Source organism: Schistocerca piceifrons, chromosome X, assembly GCF_021461385.2.
Source record: "Schistocerca piceifrons isolate TAMUIC-IGC-003096 chromosome X, iqSchPice1.1, whole genome shotgun sequence".
NCBI lineage: Eukaryota > Metazoa > Arthropoda > Insecta > Orthoptera > Acrididae > Schistocerca > Schistocerca piceifrons.
The window spans coordinates 897,215,088-897,238,243 of record NC_060149.1 but is presented as its reverse complement, the minus strand read 5'-3'; the positions used below and the strand labels follow the sequence as shown (position 1 = coordinate 897,238,243).

The following is a 23,156-nucleotide window of genomic DNA, read 5'->3' as shown; positions in this document are numbered from 1 at the left end:
AAGAATTGATAGTAGGGTTCGAGTGTGGCCCAAACACCACGAAGCCATAGACCCAAGTTTTCAACAGATGACTGTGCAAGCTGCTGGTGGCTCCATGATGGTGCAGGCTATGTTTACATGTAATGGACTAGTTCCTCTGGTCCAACCGAACCGATCATCGGCTGGAAATGGTTATGTTCGGCAACTCGTAAACCATTTGCAGACATTAATGGCCGGAACTTTTATGGATGACAATGCGCCATGTCACCGGGCCACAATTGTCCGTGACTGGTTTGGAGAGCATTCTGGATAGTTCGTTCGAACAACTGGGCAACCCATATCGCCCAACATGAATCCCACCTAATTTTTATGAGAGATAATCGCGTAATCGAGAGCTCTGTTTGTGCACGAATCCTACACTGGCAATACTTTCGCAGTTACGGACGGCTATAGAGCAGCATGGCTCAGTATTTCTGCAGGGGACTTCCGACGCCTGTTGAGTCCATGCCACGTCGAGCTCCTGCACTATACCAAGCAAAACGAGTTTTTTTTTCTTTATTGTTATTTCATCTCCTTCGTCCCATATGGGCGGGGGGCAGGCTGCCAGCGGTACAAAACCAGCTCTTCAGCCGAGCGAATTAAAAAAAAAAATTATAATGAGAATTAGAAAGAAAATTTAGGGCTATTTTTCTATTTTAAATTAAAAATCAAAGACAGTTAAAAAACGAAAACACACTTCCGGAAAAAATCGTAACATCAAAACATATTTAATGTAGAGTAATGAAATTTGGGAAACAAAATCATCTAGGCAACATATTTAAGTGATTAACATTGTAAGATCACAAGTTAATGAACACACGAGATAAGCAATTCCAAACGTGAAATGCTGGTACATTGATAACTGGTGTGACTGCCAGAATGTTGAATGCAAGCATTCAAACGTGTATGCATTGTGTTGTACAGGTGCCAGATGTCAGTTTGTGTGATGGATTTCCATGCCTATTGCTCTTGGTCGGTTAATACAGGAATGGTTAATGCTGTTTGAGGATGACGTCCGATGATGTCCTAAATGTGCTTGATCGGAGATGGATATGGTAATCGAGGGGCCAATGAACGGTAGCACAACAGATCGAATCACCAGATGTATGTACGAATTTGCACTCAGGGTGTATGGGATAACTATGAGAGTGCCCCTGCTGCCATACGAAATCGCACCCTAGACTGTGACTCCAGGTGTAGGTCCAGTGTTTCTAGCACGCAGACAGGTTGGTTGCAGACGCTCACCTGGACTGCTTCTAACCAACACACAGCCATCACTGGCACCGAGGCACAACCAACTTTCATCAGAAAACACAATAGACCTCCACCCTGCCCTCCGCTGTGATCTCACTTGACACCAATGAGGTCGCAAATGGTGGTGGTTCTGGGTCAGTGAAATGCACACTACAGGGCGTCTGGCTCGGATTTGTCCTTGAAGTACGATTTGTAACACTTCTTTGTGTCTTTGTGATCCAACTGCCGCTCGTATTGTAGCTGCGGATGCAATACAATGCGCCATAGCCATCTGCCGAACACAGTGATCTTCTCTCTCAACATGCAGCTTCTCATAGCCCTATTACATGGCCTTGTTCAAACTCAGTGTGGAGTTGATAACTGCGTCCTTGTCGATTTAAAGGCATTCTTGGCTAACATCAACTCACCACTTCCAATCTTAAAGGTAAATAACGCTCGCGACTGTTACAGCATGTTTTTAAAGCAAACCTGATTTGCGTCTTCATAGTGGTGCTACTTGCGCCACTTTTATGCGACTGGTACGAAATCTGAACAGACAACATCTTTCAGATTTAGAAACACACCAGTCAACTATCGTTTATGTCGCGCAGCTCTTTCATGATGTTCCGATTTTTTTCGTCAGTGTATATGTATGTTAAAAACACATAGCAAGAAGTTGAAAGTCTTCTGGTTAAAAAAAAAAAAAAAAGAAAAGAAAAACATGGAAGCACTGCACTTTCACTTAAGAACTGAAGGACCTACACTGGGTGACAAGTATTGTCAGAGGAGAGAATATGTCCCATACTGTTGAGGAGTGTCGGTAAAAAACAGGGATTTGTCAGGTAGGAAAACTTGAGAGATGATAGGTATGAGTTGAGGTGGATAGTGGGAAATACCTTCGATGGGAAAGACAGAGGATGAGGAGTAGTGTGTTGTGTGGGTAGGTTAGTGGTTAAGAAAGGAAAGTGATGAGAATGGATGAAGAGGGAAAAGGGAAGAGGTGCCCTGATATGGAGTGGGATAGGTGGAGAAGAGTTAAAGTTGGTAGGAGGAATAAATATCGGGGTGGATCTTGGATCTCATTGTATCGGAGAGGCAATTGGTTGAAGTTGCGTTGGGATAGGATGTGGAGTGTGTGTAGGTGTAGGGATGGAGGGATGTGTTCGTGAAGGCAGGCAGCATACTAGGGTTTGTGAGCAGAGCATAGAAAATGGGGTTATGTGAATCTAGTCTGCAGATAGTGCACGAGATGTGGAGGTATTCGATGTGGGTGAGGAGGAATGGGTATTTGATGAGATGGTAGAGACTACATGTAGGGGAAGGTAAATGGATGTGGAAAGCGAGATGGAGCACATGGCGTTCGAGGACTTGGAGGGACCTATAGAACTTTGGTGGAGCGGAGATCCACGCAACATTTGCATAGCAAAGGATGGATCAGATCGTAGTTTTGTAGGTGTGGATAATAGTGGAGGGGTGTAATCCCCAAGGTCGACCTGTTTGACAAAAGGAGGTGTTGTTTTTCTTTATTGTTATTTTATCCCCACCACCCCACCCCATATGGGCAGGGGTTGGGCTGTCAGCGGATGCAATTTGCTGCTTTTCAGTCACATGAGAGAAAATTTTAAAAATATGTAATATAAAAACTGAACATGGCGTTTGACAAAAATAAACATTCTGTACAATAAATCAAATGGTTCAAATGGCTCTGAGCACTATGGGACTTAACTTCTGAGGTCATCAGTCCCCTAGAACTTAGAACTACTTAAACCTAACTAACCTAAGGACATCACACACATCCATGCCTGAGGCAGGATTCAAACCTGCGACCTCAGCAGCAGAGCGGTTACGGACTGAAGGGCCTAGAACCGCTCGGCCACAGCGGCCGGCTATTCTGTACAATAAAAAGACTGATCTTCAGTTTCGTAAGTTAAAATATAAAAGGTTGATTTAGTGATTAATGAAAATATAGACACAGATGAATAGAACATGAGTGTTTCACATGAAAATATAAAAACAGATAGACAGTTGCACAAAGTAAAACATAAAACAGAGAGGTCGATGTGTGACTTATTAAAAGAGATACGTGGATGAGGGAAGAGGTGAGTGGAAATAGACTGCCAGCGAGCAGAGTCTCAAGGGAATGTAGCATTTAAAGGTAGAACATAGGAGTGGGTTTGTAGGTGAATGTTTGGATGGGGGAAAAGTGGAGAGGGATGTGGTTCCGAATCAAGACTTAGGAAGTGAGTGAAGAGGACTAGAGGGGAAGGGATCGCTGGCAAAGGGTGGGTGGTAGGGATCCCATAGATCTGGTTGGATGGGTATACATCAAGGCAGATTTCATGGCTGGGTAATGGAAGGTGATTAAAGTTTCATTGGGAGAGGATGTGGAGGTTATTGCGGTGTAGTGTTGGGGCAGTGTGGTGGTAGAGGTGCCGCAGGGTACCAGTATCAGTGACCAACGGGTAAACGACAGGGTGGTTAGTCTCAAGTTTACAGGTAACATAGGATATCTGGGTGTGTTCAAGATGAAAGAGTAGGCTGGAGAATTTGATAAGTTGGTAGAGGATGTGGGTGGGGGAGGGAAAGCAGATTCGAGAAGTTGGGTGGAGTGCATGGTGTTCAAGGATCTGTAGGGCGTGATACAAGAAGGGAGGAGCGGAAGTCCATGCTACACTGGTGTAGCAGAGGATGGGTCAGATTAGGGCATTATAGGAGCGACAGATTGTGGAAGGGTACAATCCCCATATTCAGTCGGTTAGGACTTTTAGTAATTTTAGTCTATTGTGGGTTTTTTATTGAATGGTTAGTAGATGAGGCTTCCATGTTAATCACCAATCAAGTGTTAGTCCGAGTTATGTTAGCATGTTCATTAAATGGATAGGATGGTTGTAAATGGTAAGGTAAAAATCGTGGGGATGAAAGCTGTGGGTGGTTCAGCCTATAAGTATTTCCTGCATTTTGGTAGGGTTGATTTTGCGGAGCCATTGGCTGCACCAGGGGGTGAACTCATTGAGACGGTTTGTTGGGATTTCTGTAGGGTAGGGTAGGGGTGAGGAAGGCAGTGTCATTGGTGTACTTGGGGAAATGAACAAGAGGAAGGGGCTTGGGGAATGACGGCAGCATAGATGTGGGTGGTTAGTGTTTAACGTCCCGTCGACAACGAGGCCATTAGAGACGGAGCGCAAGCTCGGGTTAGGGAAGGATTGGGAAGGAAATCGGCCGTGCCCTTTCAAAGGAACCATCCCGGCATTTGCCTGAAACGATTTAGGGAAATCACGGAAAACCTAAATCAGGATGGCCGGAGACGGGATTGAACCGTCGTCCTCCCGAATGCGAGTCCAGTGTGCTAACCACTGCGCCACCTCGCTCGGTGGCAGCATAGATGTAATACAGGAGAGGTGAGAGGGGCACACGTGCTGTGGGATGGAAGATACAGGTGTTATCTTGTTGTTGGTGACATAAGACAAGTAGTTAGAGGGAGAGGAGGCGATGAGGTGCATATAATTTATGGGAAGTGTATAGGTCTGGAGCCTAAAGAAGAGCCTGGAATGCTATACACAATCATAAGCTTCCTCAAGATCTAAGGAGACAAAAATGCAGGATTTGTGGTTGTTGATTTGGTGGGACAGGAGATGAGTAAGGTGCAGGAGTTGGTCATCAGCAGAAAACGTGGAATGGAAGATACATTGATGGACAGGAATAGGTACGTGTTGTTATAGATGTTTATGGATACATCAGGATGGAATGGATTGAAGGACCTTGCTAAACATCAGGGTCAGACTGATGGGACAGTAGGAGGAGGTGTCACTAGCAGGTTTATTACGTCTGAGGAAGACAAGGATTTGAGAGGTTTTCCATTGCTCAGGATAGAAACCTGTGGGAGCTGTGTTTGTGATAGAGTTTCTGTTGAATGTCTTGTGTTGTCATTAGAGTATTGGGTTCTGTCTGTGGGATGTTGTTGAGGTACTGGAAGCTAGGAGCGTGGCATGGGAGGGAGGTATTGGTACACTCATGGACCTTCAGAAATAAGGAGTTATCAAAATGGGGATAATCTGGGATAGTGAAGGTGTCAGAGAAGTAGGACACAAAGTGATTGGCTTTGCTTATATTGTCAGGGAGAGGGTGATTATCGTGCAGGAGGGGGTAGTATGTAGTATTGAGCAGGGTTGTTGCCAGTAGGGTGGTGAAATACCTTCCATTACCTGGAAGAGTTTATGGGCTTGTGGTGCTGAGGCGTGGTGGCGTTTCTTTGCATTAAGCAGATTTCGGATTTGTAGTTGTTGAAGGTGTGTAAATGTATCGCAGTCATGGGTCTTAGGAAGGATTGGTAAAGGCGACGGGATTCACAGAAGAGTAGGAGACCATGTGGAGGGAGTGAGGGATGGTGTGGATAGAGCGGTTTAGTCAGAATGTAGCGAGTTATGGCGTTTGACAAGGTCTGCTGTAGGAAGGTGGCAGCATGGTGGATGTCATGGGGGTCTTGGAAGGATAATGGGTGGCTTCCAAGTTTGGTAGCAATGAATTCCCTTTAGGCATCTCAGTTTGTATGGGAGTAGTCCTGGATTGTTGGGGAGAGGCAGGGGGAGTGGGTGCATGTGTAAGGTGTGTGATGTAGGGGATGGTGAGTAGGACAGGAAGATAGTCGCTTCTAGTGGGGACAAGGACTGCTGCAGTAAAGTGCCTAAGGAAGTTAGGAGAGGTGAGGATAAGATCAGGAGTGAAATAGCTTTCAGGGCAGGTATGTGGTGAGAGAGGGACTATATCACCATGGAGAGAGTCAGTAAACTGATGCCACCACTGGAGCTTAGCATGGGACCAGCTATGGTTGTTTAGGTCAGTGGTAATAATGTAGGTTGAAAAGGTATTGTCTATGTGGGGAAGGAAGCTGTATGATATGTGATGGTGTATTCAGATATAGATACTGACACAAGTAACTGTTATGGTTTTGAGGAAGAGAGTGAGAATAAGGTGGTCAAATGGGAAGGTTCTTGTGGTGGCCAATAGCAACTCTGTCCTGGGCCATGGGGAGCAGGATGAATGGCTCGTATGAGTTAAAGTAAGGTTTCGAGACAGGTGAAAAGAAAGTGGACCTGGTTGTGGGAATAGTGGCTTGTGTGTGGAGGTGGAAGATGGAGTGGGCAGCAATGGCAATTTGGTGTAGTGTGTGTGGCCTGTGGAAAGGGTAAATGGTTTGAAGAACTATGGTTGTAAAGTGGATGATGTCTTCAGCTATGATAGGTGGGTGGAGGGAGTTGTTGGGGTAGAGGGGGTTGTCAATAGGTTTGATGGGAACTATCAGCTCAGGTTTGGAAGGTGGAGGTTGAGCCTTGCACTTGGAAGCATAGGTCACGTGGGGCAGGTTACAGGTATTACATGAGGGAGGGAAGTGAGGTTAGGGCATTGTTTGAGGAAATGGTGGGATTTACAATGGGGGCAGGTGGGAGGGTTTTTTGCAGTCAGTGGTTAGGTGGTCATTATACACTAGGTATCTTTGGCAGTGGTAGGATTGAGGGCAGGATTTGGATTGCTCAATGGTGTGTCATTGTTTGTAGTTCAGGGCCCCAGGTGGAGAACATGGTGGATTGTGGATGGGGATTCGGTGACCATGAGGACTTTGAAAGTTGGGCCAGAATTGTCAAAGGCTTCTGAACTTCAAGGTCTGGATGGGAGTTGAGCTTGGACTCCACCTCCTCCATTGTCGCCTCAGGGTCGATCCCTTTGATCACAATGATGAGGGTGGGAGGATGGTGAGGAGGTTGTGGTTGCTTGGTCTGGGTGGTTGCGGGACAAGGTGAGAGGTTTGCATAGAGACTGAAAGTGATACAGGGGATCTTCTGGAGGAGTTTGTTGTGAAATTCTGGATCAGGGTATTTGATGAGGATGGAGTCTCTTCTAGGGATGATCTGAGTGATGGGTAAGGACAGATGTATTTTCTGATATCGTGAAGGAGGGTTTTGTATTTGAGGAAGCTGGAGTCAGGATGAGAGAGGGAAAGGTATGCAGTTCTGTGGATATAGTGGCAGTTGGGATGGCCAGGCAGTCCATGAAGTCTGTGCTTTCCATTTGTTTAGGTGTTTTTTTGGGATCAGGAGTTGGGACAGCATCAGTGCTGAGATGTTTAGTGGTCTTCCTGATGGGTATGAGTAAGGAGGGTTTGGTGGGCACAGCAGGGGGTAACAGGCGACGGAATTGTTTGGGAGGGGGTTTGGATGAAGACGTTACCACAGTCCAGGGACCTGTTGTGAAAACAATAGGTTGAGTCAATGGTGATGGCGAAGGTGGATCGACGTATGGTGGTGGCAGTTCTGGTGTTGTTGTACTGGATGATGCTGGTCCTTGTGCTGGATCAGAAGAGGGCGCTGCTGGCGGTAGGGCATGTCTGCAGAAGAGGGGACTGGGAGAGGCGGTAGGCTTGATGGAAGGTGGATGTGCTCCAAGTGATGATAGTAGGGGACTGGGAGGGACAGGTGTAAACAATGGTAGTGGTTCGAGAAAGCATGGTGACGTTACTAGTTGATGGATGGGTGACGAAGTCGGCGCCAGTGGCAACGGCAGCAACGAAGGCGGTGGCGGCAGCGTCAGCGGCAGCGTCAGCGGCAGCGACAGTGGAACAGCGACGAGAAAGCGGCGAGATGGAGACGGCGACAGTGACGATGAAAGGCACAAACACAGAAGAAGTCTCGAAGGCGGAATAAACTGACTATGAACACGCACACACACGGAACAAGAGTCGAAGGCACAATAAACTACACAGACAAACAGACGCAAAGCATAGGAGAGTTGTCTGTAACAGCCTGTGGCTTAAGAAGCGTAGCAGCAAGCGAACTAGTTGTAGTAGTCGATTGATACTATTCAAAGGATGCAAAAGGAAGTCTGACGCTATATTAGGAGGTATCCTACGACTTTCGTCACCTCAGTGTATGCGAAAACTGTCTTCGCTTAGCCAACCACTGTCTAGTCCGTTTCGATCGGACTTTTTGTTTTTTGCATCTGAACTTGTGTCGACTGGACACACAATTTGCTGTGATTTACTGCATGCGCAAATATCTGCGCATACGGATAGTTGGCTGTAGATGAGCCTTTTTAAAATCCCACGAACGGAACGGAAAAGATCTCGATGTTTGGTATAATATTAAGTACCCTTTGCCATGCATCATACCGTTATATGTGGAGTACAAATTTCGTAAGTAACAGTTTAGCTAGTTGTCCTTCCGCCCCCCGCCCCCCTCCACCCTTCCTCTTTATAAGAGGGGTTTGGTTCGTTTGATGCTAGAAAGTATAAATGTACACTACTGGCCATTAAAATTGCTACACCAAGAAGAAATGCAGATGATAAACGGGTATTCATTGGACAAATATATTATACTACAACTGACATGTGATTACATTTTCACGCAATTTGGGTGCATAGACCCTGAGAAATCAGTACCCAGAACAAACACCCCTGGCCGTAATAACAGCCTTGATAGGCCTGGGGCATTGAGTCAAACAGAGCTTGGATGGCGTGTACAGGTACAGCTGCCCATGCAGCTTCAACACGATACCACAGTTCATCAAGAGTAGTGACTGGCGTATTGTGACGAGCCAGTTGCTCGGCCACCACTGACCAGACGTTTTCAATTGGTGAGAGATCTGGAGAATGTTCTGGCCAGGGCAGCAGTCGAACATTTTCTGTATCCAGAAAGGCCCGTACAGGACCTGCAACATGCGGTCGTGCGTTATCCTGCTGAAATGTGGGGATTCGCAGGGATCGAATGAAGGGTAGAGCCACGGGTCGTAACACATCTGAAATGTAACGTCCACTGTTCAAAGTGCCGTCAATGCAAACAAGAGGTGACCGAGACGTGTAACCAGTGGCACCCCATATCATCATGCCGGATGATACACCAGTACGGCGATGACTAATACATGCTTCCCATGAACGTTCACCACGATGTCACCATCATGATGCTGTAAACATAACTTGGATTCATCCGAAAAAATGACGTTCTGCGATTCGTGCACCCAGGTTCGTCTAAGAGTACACCATCGCAGGCACTCCTGTCTGTGATGCAGCGTCAAGGGTAACCACAGCCATGGTCTCCGAGCTGATAGTCCATGCTGCTGCAAACATTGTCGAACTTTTCATGCAGATGGTTGTTGTCTTGCAAACGTCCCCATCTGTTGACTCAGGGATCGAGACGTGGCTCCACGGTCCGTTTCGGCCATGCGGATAAGATGCCTGTCATCTCGACTGCTAGTGATACGAGGCCGTTGGGATCCAGCACAGCATTCCGTATTACCCTCCTGAACCCACCGATTCCATATTCTGCTAACAGTCATTGGATCTCGAGCAACGCGAGCGGCTATGTCGCCATACGATAAACCGCAATCGCGATAGGCTGCAATCCGACCCTTATCAAAGTCAGAAACGTGATGGTACGCATTTCTCCTCCTTACACGAGGCATCACAACAACGTTTCACCAGGCAACGCCGGTCAACTGCTGTTTGTGTATGAGAAATCGGTTGGAAACTTTCCTCATGTCAGCACGTTGTAGGTGTCGCCAACCTTGTGTGAATACTCTGAAAAGCTAATCACTTGCATGAGTCTAAGATGGCGCCGATAGGAAAGTGTAGTGACGCTTCTCTCTCGTTAAAAAGGCAAAAAATGAACAGTTCTTCGTGTAGAGAATGTAAAAAGCTTGTGATGAAGGGTATTCTGTGTATCAAATGCAACTTCTGGTTACACGAAAAGTGCGCGAAAGTAAATCTAAAGTTCGTCAGCGATGATTTTCCGTGGACATGTCACGGTTGTTTACGTGACGAAATGGCCGATCTTGTAAGTGCAGTTGATACAAAAAACGAAATTATAAAGTTACTACGAAGTGACATTGAGGCATTAAAAACCGAACTTTCAACCATCAAGAAAGAAAACGATACATTAATACAAGAAAAGAAGTCCTGTGTGTGTAAAAGCCATCAAACGGAAAAGCAAGAAGATCGCGAAAATACGAATGACCGATCGTACTTTAAAAACAACATTTCAAGTGTTCCCGTTGATGTCTCGGTAAACTCAGTAAGCCAAAAACCGGAAGATAAATATAAATGGAAGGTGGTGACATACAGCAAAAGGAAAAACAAGGCGACAGATACGCAACAAAAGGAAAATGACTTTTTAATAATTGGCGATTCGCTGCTGAAGAATATCGCTGTCCCCAATTGCAAGATCGACGTACGACCTGGTATTAGAACGCATCAACTCGGTAAACATTTTAAAAATATGGTAAATGCAAGACAAGATACTACAGAACCAGATTCTGAAACCAGACATAACTATAATGGGGTGTTTATACATGTTGGGACGAATTCGTTAAGGAGCAGCAGTGAGGAAGAAATGGCAAGCGAAACAAGAAACATGATTCGTACTGCAAGAAATATGTATGCAGGATCTCGTCTGATACTTGGCGGAATCATAAACAGAAGGTCGGTGAGTGAAAAATATATCGCCAAAATAAACTGTGCTCTTAAAGAACAATGTGATCGTCTTGGGGCAATTTTTATAGACCCAAACAAATTCCTATGTAAAAACTCACTAGCGAAGGATGGCTTGCATTTAAATAGACTGGGGTCTGTAACGTTCAGCAGAATGTTTGCAGATGTCTGCAAAATCATTAGATGCAAGGGAAACTAATATGGCCTGAAGGGGATGAAAAATCATACACTCCAGCTGGAAAAGAAAAATATAAGCACCATACAAAAAAAGACGATACTAAAGAATTTGCCCCAGAATACAGCTCACAACATGTAAACCAACAAAATAAAAGTTACATGAAAGTACTTCATCAAAATATTCAATACTTTGGTAACAAAAAATTAGAAGCAGAAGTACTCCTGAGTGAAGTAAGACCAGACATATTATGCATAAGTGAACATGGACTAACTGAAAGTAAAATACATAATGTGGCAGTAAAGGACTACAAACTAGCTAGTTACTTCTGCAGATCTAAATATAAGGGTGGTGGCGTTTGTATATATATTAAAACAGGTACTCTTTCAAAGAATGTAAACAGTGAAGCTGCTACATTTCCCATAGCTAGAGAAAAAGACTTTGAAGTTACTGGTATAGTGGCAGAGGATTTTAGAGTGTTTTGTGTGTACAGGTCACCATGTGGCAATATTAGCATCTTTCTAAAAAAAAGTTGCTAGCTTATTGAGAATGAATATGAAGAGAAATCTTATTATATGTGGAGACTTCAACATTGACATGGGAAAAGACACAAAAATAAGACAGGATTTTGAAGAATTGTAAATACAGCATAACATGAAAGTGACAATAACTGCACCAACAAGAATGACTTCACAAAGTGAGACAATTATTGACAACATAATTACTAATATGTGTAACTATGAGTCAAATGTAGTTCAGACAGAAATATCTGATCATCATGGACAACTAATCAGCTTTTGCAGAAGTAATGACACAGTATCAGAACCAAAACAAACAACCAAAGAAATTAGGATCATCAGTGAACAAAATATCAACATCTTTAGAACAATGTTAAGTAAGGAAACCTGGAATGAAATCCTACAGGCCCAGAGTGTAAATGAAAAATATGATGCATTTATTTCAACAATTAAGTACCATTTTAATGTAGCATTTCCCAAAGTAAAGAGACAAGAAAGGCATCAAGATCAAACACAGTGGATTATGAGTGAAATACTAGAACAGTGAAGGAAGCTTCAGGATGTGAGACGGATGGGCGAAGCTGAAAACTATAAAATGTTAAAAAAGAAGTATAGAAAAACAATAAGAGAAGCGAAAGCAAGAGCAATTGACACCACTATAGCGAACTCAAAAAACAAGGCAAAGGCAGCTTGGAATGCAATCAATGCTGAAAGAAAGGAAAAAGATGGGTCAAACAAAGAAGAAGGTATTAGGTCAATTAAAGTAGACAACACAGTGGTCACAGATGGTATGGAAATAGCAAACATACTGAATAATAACTATATCAGTGTAGTAGAAAACCTAAAATTGGAAAGAAATAGTCAAAAACAGAAGGGTATTAAGGTACCAAAAAGATCATGCAGTACTATGTTCTTAAGACCGGTCACGGAAGATGAATTGTGGAAAACTATACAGAAACTGAAGTCCAAGAAATCAGCTGGTGATGATGAAATATCAAATCATGTAATAAAGCTGGTATGTGAGGAGATAATAACACCACTGCTGAACATAGCAAACTGTTCTTTCAGAGATGCAATTTTTCCAGAAAAACTGAAGATAACGAAGGTAGTGCCAGTGTACAAGAAAGGGTGTAAGGATGATCCCAACAACTACAGACCAGTTTCACTGATATCAGGTTTCTCAAAAATCCTAGAAATGCTTATGTATACCAGATTAGTTAACTATTTGGACAAACATAACATTCTCATGACCTCACAACATGGTTTCAGAAAGGGTAAATCTACAGAATCAGCAATTGTCAGTCTAACAGAATACATTTTACAGTCCTTAGATGAGAAAAAGGTTGTCTCTGCAATGTTTCTGGATCTTTCAAAGGCATTTGACACCATTGACCATGAAATGCTGATACAAAAATTAAGCAACTATGGCATTCGGGGGCAACCAGGTGAATGGATAAAATCATACTTGTGCAACCGCAAGCAGTATGTATCATTAGGAAACTCATACCAATCAGAAACCAAATCCATCAAATATGGAGTGCCGCAGGGTTCGGTAATGGGGCCATTGTTATTTAATGTATTTGTTAATGATATAGGTGTTGAGGAGGAAGAAAAGAAAATATTGTATGCTGATGACATGACAATACTAAACAGTGACCAAAATATGGAACAGCTTGAGAGAAGAGCATACATATCTGCAAATGTCACAGCTCAATGGCTGTTGGAAAATGAACTGGTTATAAATCTAAAAAAGACTATGTATGCAGTGTTTAAAAACAAGGAAAAGGCTGTAGACATGGATTTAGAGGTTGACGGAACAAGGCTGGAAGAAGTAGAATCTGCTAGATTCTTAGGTATTCTTGTGGATAATGAACTGAAATGGAAAAAACATATTAATAATGTCTGTAAGAAACTGAGCTCTGTCATATTCTTAATGATGCAGCTATCACAGTATTCAGACAAGAACCTTCTGTGTACAGTGTATCATGGACTTTTCGAACCATACGTACAGTATGGAGTGACGGTGTGGGGAAACTCAAACAAACAAGAGACAAAACGAGTGTTCACATTACAAAAAAAAGCAATTAGGACCATTTTAAGAAGAAAGACCTCTGAAACATGCAGAAACTGTTTCAAGAATTTAGGTATCTTAACTTTTTCATCATTATATATATACAAAACAATAATGTACATCACAAAAGGTAGTGAGGACTGGATTACAAATGCTAGTGTACACACCCACAATACAAGAAAGAAGAATGAAGTACGGAGCATACCCCACCGACTGGCAATGCTAGAAAAAGGACCCCAGTACTCTGGTATCAGACTACTAAGAAGTCTGCCCAAAACCCTGCAAGATAGTGTACTTCACAATGAATTTACAAAGAAACTTAAAGACTATCTCATTGAAAAAGAGTTTTACAGTGTTGCAGAATACTTATGCCATTAAATTTGTATATATTGTTACTCATTATCAGTGATGTAAAAATGTAAGCTAAAGGTGTAGAAAAATGATTGATAAAGAATTTTAATACTTTGACATGTCCTATATTACACGTACATTTACTGTACATGATGTAATCTTACAGGATCAAATAAAATTCAATTCAATTCAATTCAATTCAATTCAATTCAATCACAGCATCTTCTTCCTGTAGGTTAAATTTCGCGTCTGTAGTACTTCATCTTCGTGGTGTAGCAATTTTAATGGCCAGTAGTGTATTTATCTAACTTATATAGGGGGATAACGGATGCCCTACAGAAAAAGAGAACAGTTTACATTAAAATTTGAATCGCCCTTCTGCGCCCACTAAGCTTAAAAGATACGTATTGGTGAAGAAGAAACTTTAGATTCCAGCAGAAACGTCTTTGCACACAAACCAGCAGTAAAAATTTCACATTTTAGATAGTGCATACATTAAGCTTGTAAAGTACGAGCACGGCCTCCAATAGAGGCGGCCGTGGTATGAAATCCGCACAGTTTCAACCTCTGAGCTTTGTTGTCATCGGCGTATCATTGTTAATCTTTGGCACAGATGTTCGTTTGTTTGGCGTGTGTTTATAGTATTTTTGACATATGGCACAAGAAAAGGAGTTTGTTTGGTGATGAACCCATAGATGGGTAACAAAGTTTATATCGTGGCAAATTCATATCCAGAGACAAAAACCATGATTTTAATCCGTCACTGCTGAAGGAAACGCATATATTTCAACCACAAGGTTAGTGTGCTAAATAATATGATCTTGAACAGATAGCATGTGTTTATTAAAATGCGTAGGTTTAGCGAAAGGCGATAATTAGTGAGTTGTAAGGTATCAGAATGACCGACAACATATGTGTAAGCAAATTAAGTAGAAAGGGACACTAAGAGGAGGAAAAACCCAAATAACATCGTAAAACTACGAAATTCGTACGTGCTCCAGTGTCAAACGTTTGTTGGCAGTATTTTATCAGATGGGCAATGTAGAGTAAAATGTGACATAAGTTGCGGCAGGTTATTACCTTCACTTTTGATAAACACTCTTGAGATGGAGTATTGGCGAAAAGCCTGGACTAGTAATGACTGAAGTGGCGTAATTTAAATATACATGACCTTTCTCTCATTCTCAGATCTACATAAGGATGTAAGTGAAGAGCGATAACTGTCCTAGACCAACACTTATAGGTAGTTTGATCATTGACAGTGCTGCAGAATACAATGGAAAAAATCATGTTTTGTTAACTCATTGTAAATGATAGGACCTGAGGCTTATAAATGACGCAATAGACATATTAGGCCTAGTTTCTGTGTAAATGGGTGGCCAAAAATACCTAACTTTTTGTAGTCAGTGTAAGAAAATCTTCATGTGTTTCTCATTACACTGATAGTATACTTTGTCCTGTCTGTTATGGAACCTATGTAGGCCATAATTCATCGGTAGTGACACTGTATAGCACCACACATGATGTTTCTTTATTGATCCTGTCCAAAAGGGTATTGCATGCATCTGTCAGGCAATTCGTATTTGTATGTCACTTGTTCAAGTGCCATTATCAAATATCATAGGTAGTTCTTGTGTGTACTTTTCAATCCATTGTCATAAGTAAACAACAGTGAGCTTGGTAGAGAGGTGGTAAGCACACAAATCACCATTTGGCTACCTAGTCTTAGTTTTTCTTTGGTTTCGTCAAATCAGTTCAAATTCATGCCAATATCCTTTGCCTTCCTTATCTTACCGAGCATGTAGATGCACAACATTTTTAATGACCTTATTAGCAACAGTTTATTAAATTGTAATCTCCCTTCCATTCTTTAATAAACATAAATGTTAATGTTAAATTTTTCTACAAGAAGTGAAGCACATACATTATCAAAGTTCTACTTTCAGTTCATATTCAAGTGAATATTAGTGCATTCAAATGGATAAACTGCATATAATGTGCTAGATTAGTGGGCAGTAGTGTACATATTTCTGTCACCATGTGGAAGATCGAGGAACAACTGTTAGATGTGCCATGCAAAACCCAATAGTGTGCTTTCATTGTAAGGATTTTAGTATTTATCATTTCTGTGTGGAGGAATTTGTAAGTGTATATGCAAAAACTAACACAGCACTTTCATTGTAAGAATATTAGTATTTACCTTTTATTGGTGACGTAATTCCTCTGTCTCCCACATTGCATTGTTTTTGTTTGAGCTATGGTTTTCCATTATTGTATTTAGCAACTTCTGCAATTACTAAATAGCATTTAATTTATGTTTTTGTAACTTGTGAATCTTATAGTCTAAAATATGTGAGTACAGTTGTAAGTTATATGTTGAACCTAAAAATTTTTGGTCTGTGAAACAGTGTGAGCCATCACCATGCTTTCTTGAGTGTCATGTCATATTTTATGTGGGTGGCATGTGGTATGTAGACATTGGTTGTATATATTTTAGATAGTGTGTTGCTTATTTTTTGTCGATTGTATATGAGACCTACATAGGTCTATTTAAGGTGGTGAACCAGTGTGGGGAACAGTGTTTTGAGTTGCATTTTATTTTATTAATTTATCTGTCCTTTGGTCTTTCAGCACAACAGCATAGGACGTGTCAGAGATATTACAGAAATAATATATGGCCAACATATATAAACATATAGAAAGTACGATTGGTCTAGATGACACTAGGGCAGGAAATTGGCCATGGCATTATCAAAGGAATCATCTCAACATCCACCTTAGCAACTTTGCAAAACCCAAATCAGTATGGCTGGACAGAGTATGAACTACTCAAATGCGAGTCCAGTGCATTAACACTGCCTTAGCTACCTCAATTAGTATGTAATTTGGAATTTACAATCATATGCACCAACTGTATAAAGAACTTCACATCCTGCACGAGTAGTAAAATCGATTATACAACTAGTAAATGAAAATTTGAGTTTAAGAGTAATATTTGACAGAACACGTCAGGTTTGACCAGTGACGTAATTTTGATGGCTGCTGTGACATTGCCTTTTGGTGCAAATATTCACAGTTTTGTTGATGGGTGGCGAATCCAACAAATGTGAAAGCCAGAAATCTAGTTGTTTTGTGACAGACTGATCTGTAGCTTTGTCCGAGGTCTAGGTTTGGTTGGAAAGTGACAGTTTGGTTGTGAGTTGACATAGCCTGTGAATGTGAAATTAATAAAACCCATTGTGGTGACAGACTAATCTGTAGCTTAGATTGTTTCAAAAGATCACCACGATATCACATTATAGTCATCAAGTTGTTATGGCATTTGTCACATGTTTTCTATGTCACTCATCAAAGCCAATCACTCTTATAGAATATTCGTCTTTATCCAAACTTTGTTATACACTTCTGAGTTGTGGATACCCATGCACACATTAACTTGCATTTTTACAAAATATGAATGCACAAGCATTTGCCAACTTTATGTACATTACAATTTTTCTTGCAACTGATTCCCTTCTCTGAGTAGATGTATTGCACTGCATCTGAAACGGGAAACACTTAGATACACATTATACGTGATACATCTGATAACAAACTAAAAAGTACTCAGAACAGTAAACAAGGGCCTAGTGTTTCTGCAAGTTAACATATTCACTTGCAATATAGAAACGATTATCAACAAAGAAAGTTCTTAATTCTGCTGTAAAAGCTACTTGCTTCTCCAACCTCTTTATGTATATTGGCAGTGCATTAGACAGATTGACAATGAAGTGATTCGCATGTCTTGGAGTATGAGTTTTTGTTTCTTGGTCTACACGGAGGTGTACCCATGGTTGTGAGTGTTACAGCTATGGCAATCATTATTGGTGTGCAGGTCTCCTAGTTTAGCTGTTGTAATCAACACACATTATGTATGGGGAAGAGTACAGGAAGCTCTTCCAACTTTTTAGATAGGAAATTGATGTGAGTCCTTGTAGAACTATATGACAAAACTTGGATTGCCTGTTCCTGTAATTTAAAAGTTTTGTTTAACTGACTTAGTTTAGCCCAAAACTGTCCAGTGAGCTACAATGGACAGAAAGTAACCAAAATAAGCCCTTCTAGCTTCTTATAAGAAGCATACTTACGAAATGTTTCTCAAAACGAGGCACACCAATTTGGGTCTTTAGGAGAGTATTTTTACATTGTATTTATAGTTTAAGTGTTGATCAGTTTACATTCCTAGAAGTTTTGTACACTGAACTCTTTCTGGTTCATTTCCACCCAGTACCAGCTGGAGATCTTAGTTTTGATTATTTTCCCCAGTTAACTGTAATTTGTTTTCTTCACATTAAAGGTCTGCCTGTTGGCATTGAACCATGAATGTATGGACTTGAGGAATTGATCAGTTGTTGCAGACAGAGATTCCATAATACTGCTCACTATTACACTAGTGCTATCTCCAGACAATGTGATCTTAGCTACAATTTCTGAGGACTGTATGTCATCTATAGAAATGAGGAACAGAAGCAGGTCTAACATGCTATCCTGTGGTAAACATATTTCAATGTTCATTTCAATGTTCTTTGCATCAGGTACTAATTTGATTAGAATGAGTTGTTGTGGGTTCCACAACCTGTGATCTATTTAGTAAATAGATTGAAACCAATTGTTTTCTATCCCCTTTGTCCCCATTGCTATAAACTTATCAGAAAGCTTATCAAAAGCTTTAGAAAGGTCAAAATAAACTTGTACAGCATTGTTGTTTTGTAGGTCCCAAGTTATTTCATCTGTGTAATTGATTATTGCTGTTGCTATACCTCTACCTGCTCAAAAGCCATGCTGATTATGATGCAATAGCTTGTGATTGTTAGGTACTTGGTGATTTGTTGTTTCATTAATTTCTCAAGTACTGTAGAGAATGCAGAGACTAGTGATGTGGGTCAATTATGTTGAACTTTATGTCTATTACCACTCTTGAATAAACATATAGCTTTTGAAATTTTTAATCTGTATGTGAGCACTCCCACAGTGAATGATAAATTATCAATGTGAGCCAAGGACTTTGCAATCCTTTAAGCATGAAGTGGGATTGGTACTTCATCTACACCTACTGACATTTTGCATTTGATCCCCTTTACTACTTCATACTGTATGCCGGTGTACTGTACTTAAGTTCATCCTGATTAGTGAAATTCAAGCTTAGTGTTTGGGAAGCCTTTATGAAATAATGATTCATGTAATTTGACAGGTCTTTGTTGCTAATGTTAATGTTATCAGCATTTGTAAGTGTGATTTTTTTGTTCCTTATGTCATTTCCCTGTTTCGCTTTTTACAGTTTTTCATACAGATTTGGTTTTATTGGCTGACAACCATATTATGGTGTTATTTCTAAGCAGTTTCGTTTTAGCAATTGCTTGTCAGTATATTTTCTCTTACGTCTTTACATATTCGTTAAACTGGATGTCTGTGGAGCTTTTCATTTGAGAACTGAACCTTTTTAGTCACACAGGAAATTGCAATGCCTGACATTATTGAAATACTGGATTTAGTGATCCCATATAACATATTTTGGTCAGTTTCCTTGGTAAGTGCATTTCAAAATTAGTCATGAATACTGAAGAGAAAGCATTGTAAGTGTTGCTAGTTCCAGAGTGTGAAAGCTCTCAGGGGTTCCTTTGAAAGGGCACAGCCGACTTCCTTTCCTAATCCGATGAGACCGACGACCTTGCAGTTTGGTCTCCTCCCACAAATCAACCCACCCCTCCCCCAAATCAACCAACCAACCAACACACACACACACACACACACACACACACACACACACACACACACAAACAAACAAACAAACAAACAACAACAACAACAACAACAACATATTTATGCTCCTACATGGTGCCAGCTGGACGCACAATGCGAATGTTGCATTTTGGGACGTGGACTAGGTTGAGTTGGGGGTTACATTGGGTGGGGCGTTAGAGGCAGAGAGATGCGGGAGTCAGGGAGAGGGGTTGGCATGGTGGCTAGTGGCTTGGGGAGGGGGGGGGGGGGAAGGCAGCTGATTTTTCTGGCTATGAATGTGGAGGGTAGGGGTGGTAGGTGCATTGGCTAGGCATGTGATGCATGGTTGTCAAAGCCAGTGGGAGCAGGTGACATGAATTGAGAGGGGATGATGGGGCAGAGGAAAGTAGTGTGTAGGGTATAGGGACAGTGGGTGACTGGAGATTGAGACCAGGCCACCCAAAATACACATCATCCTGGTCCATCCCCTATGGAAGACCATGGTCTAAAACCTGCCCAATCCACCTATCCAGCACTTTCTACTCCGTTCGTGTCACATGCTTGCCCTACCCCATCAGAGGCTGGGCTAACTGTGAAAGCAGCCATGTCATTTCCCAACCCTGCTGCAGACATTGCACAGCGTTTTATGCTAGTATGACTACCAACCGTGTGTCCACCAGGATGAATGGCCACCACCAAACTGTTGCCAAGAACAGAATTAATGACCTGGTGGCACAACATGCAGCTGAGCATAGCGTGCTCATTGTCAGTAGCTGCTTCATATCCCAGGCCACTTGGATCCTTCTCTCCATCAGCAGCTTCGCTGAACTATGCGGATGGTAGTTACCCTTCCCACACAGTCTTTGCTTCTGAACTCATCCTGGCCTCAGTCTCTGGTATTCCACCATCCCCACACCCTGCACCCAGCAGTTTCCCCTTTCTCTATGCTGTCAGCTCCTCTCCATTCATGTCCCCACATCACCCTCAGTGTGTGCCGCTCCCCACCATCTCTCTAACAACCCTGCATCACATACCTAGCCTGTGCACTTGCACCTCTCCCTCTGCATTCCTAGCTGGCAAACTGGTTGCTTTCCACTGGGCTGCCAGTCTCACGGGGCATGTGCACGTGTGCGCGCGCGCCCCACACACACACACACACACACACACACACACACACCTCTCTCTCTCTCTCTCTCTCTCTCTCTCTCTCTCTATCTCTACTCACCCTGCCTGACACAACCCTGTCCCAAACTCTTCCACCCGCTGAAATGCAGCATTGGCATTGTGCGTCCATCCAGCACCCTGCAGGCGCCTGACTCAATGATTCTGCTTTCCAATGAGTGGTCTCCTTTACTTCTAAATTGTTTGTAGTCTACCAGAAGTTTTTCCTACAAAATTAAATCAGTATTAATAATTTATATTCCTATGGTGTCCATAATTGAAAATATATTATCAATAAGACTTAATGTATTCCACAGCTTCAACATGTTTCCTCTTATAAACAGGTCCACAAGAATAACACATAGAACAGAAAGTCCTCCGTTGATGGACATTCATTCATGAAGTTTATACTGAAGTCCCCACAGACAGTTATAGTGCCTTTTTTGTCAAACCTCATGTCTGTCAGAGACTCTAATTTATTAATGAATATGTCTATATCCACAATAGGTGATCTGTATACTGGTAATAATTATTACTTTACCCAGCTCCCCATGCAGTTGAACAGCAGTGGCTTCAAAATGTTTGACTTTGTTGTTTTTTTCAGGAATTGTTTTCAGCTTAGATAATTCAGTTGTGCAAGGCCTAACCAGAAAACTGGGTGAACTATATAGCTCCCTAGTTATCTGTGGGAATTAAATGGATCTCAATCTCCCCACTGAAAACATTTCCTGAAAAAAAAATTACTGTACTGTCATGGAGTACAGACACACAAAGAATTGATAGCCTGATTATGTAGGCCTGTTGATGAAGTTTCTGTAGTGCTGTGTAGTGTAATGTAGTGTACCCTTTCGAAGGAACGATCCCAGTGTTTTCAAGTCCAGTGTGCTAACTGCTGCACCACCACCTCACTTGGTACTGGTGTGTTAGAGATAACTGTCACATTTTTATATAAATTTTCAGTATGCTTGCGTTACCTAAGCATTTTAAGATAGGTTTCATTTGACTGAATGTAAGGTCCTTTATCCCAAATCCTCTTGGGTGCTTTAAATGAAAGAAGTTTCATCATATCATCTTGAGATGTAAAGGTGATGCAACATCTGGAAGGTGATCTCAAGTTTTATTGGGTTTGATTCCATAGGGAAACAGTTGTGCACAGGGACTGTATTCGTTTCAAGTGTAAAGGGTAAAGTGGTCAGTCACAAATGATGTATATTGCATACCTAGATTTCAGTCACTTTGTGTCCAACTTCAATGAAGTAAATATAAGTTAAAACATTAAAACCACTTTTATATGCGTCTCAACTGCACTAATCACGTCAAAAGCTGAGGCAAGAATATTCCAGAAAGTCTCTTCAGGTTTGCTGCTAGTGATTCAATATTTTGACGATCCAACTGTTAGCCATCTTTAGGAGAACACTGCTTCTACTACTGAGTCCCACTGTGAACTGATGCAGCAGAAGTAGCATTCTTTTTGAAGATAGCGAAGAACTGGATCGCCAAAATATTGAATCGAGTTGGTTTTAGGATCTGGCAGCAAACTTGAAGAGACTCTCAAGACTTATTATGCCAGGAAAGTCCACGAAGTCACATGAATATTTCAGTTGGGGCTGAGTGCCGATACAAGCGGTTTTAATGTTTTAACTTATTTTTACTGTACTGAGGAAGGCCACACCGTTACCGAAATCTAGATGTGCCATAAACGTCATTTGCAACTGATTGCTGTAACCTTTGCTACTTGTGATGTAAAGTTGTCCATGAACCAGAGATGTCATTCTCATTTCCGCCATGATGCATTAACTACTTTGGTAAATCTCCAGAATGGAGCTGAGAATGTCCTAAATTCACTGAAGAGTAGACAATGCAAGAAATTAAAGTAACAAAATGTGTTCCGTATGTGGAAGGGGGGAAGATCTTTAAGGCAATACAACCACCTAGATTTAGTAAACCATTTGATTTGTGTGTGCAGTCATTAAACCAGCTATAAGGACTAGTGTGTTGACACAAACAAAGACATCTAATTCTGGCACCATGACCTGTATATGCTGGTGCACATGTAAAGCTGCATCTGGTGGTTTTTTTTTTGTGTGTGTGGGTGGGGGGAAGTAGGGAGGGGAGAATATGATCAGTTCTAAATTGAGACATTAACTGAAGAGGTACAGTGTTGAGCACACTGACCTTGCTTTTGGGAGGACCTTCGTGAAGTCCCCATGTGACCATCCAGGTTTGAGTTTTCCATAGTTTCCGTATAGTACTTAAAAAATGTGTGTGCTCTTCTCATGCAGTCAGTTACCTGGAGCACACAACATTTCTGAAGCCTGAGTCACAAATCTAGGAAGCTGCAGCCAAGCTTGTCTCACAATCTTTACAGTCTCTACTTCAAGTCTTTCACTTGACTTG

The 23,156-nt window shown here is 41.7% G+C and overlaps 1 protein-coding gene across 2 annotated transcripts in view; it reads left to right on the top strand.

The window, feature by feature from the left end:
• Nucleotides 1-14,443: 14,443 nt before the first annotated feature.
• LOC124722868 (rab-like protein 6) overlaps nucleotides 14,444-23,156 on the top strand; it is a 180,751-nt gene continuing 172,038 nt past the window's right edge. For both annotated transcript variants that reach the window (XR_007006454.1, XM_047248000.1), the window contains exon 1: nucleotides 14,444-14,635. The gene's annotated coding sequence lies outside the window, so the exon portion shown is untranslated. The remainder of the gene's footprint in view (nucleotides 14,636-23,156) is intronic.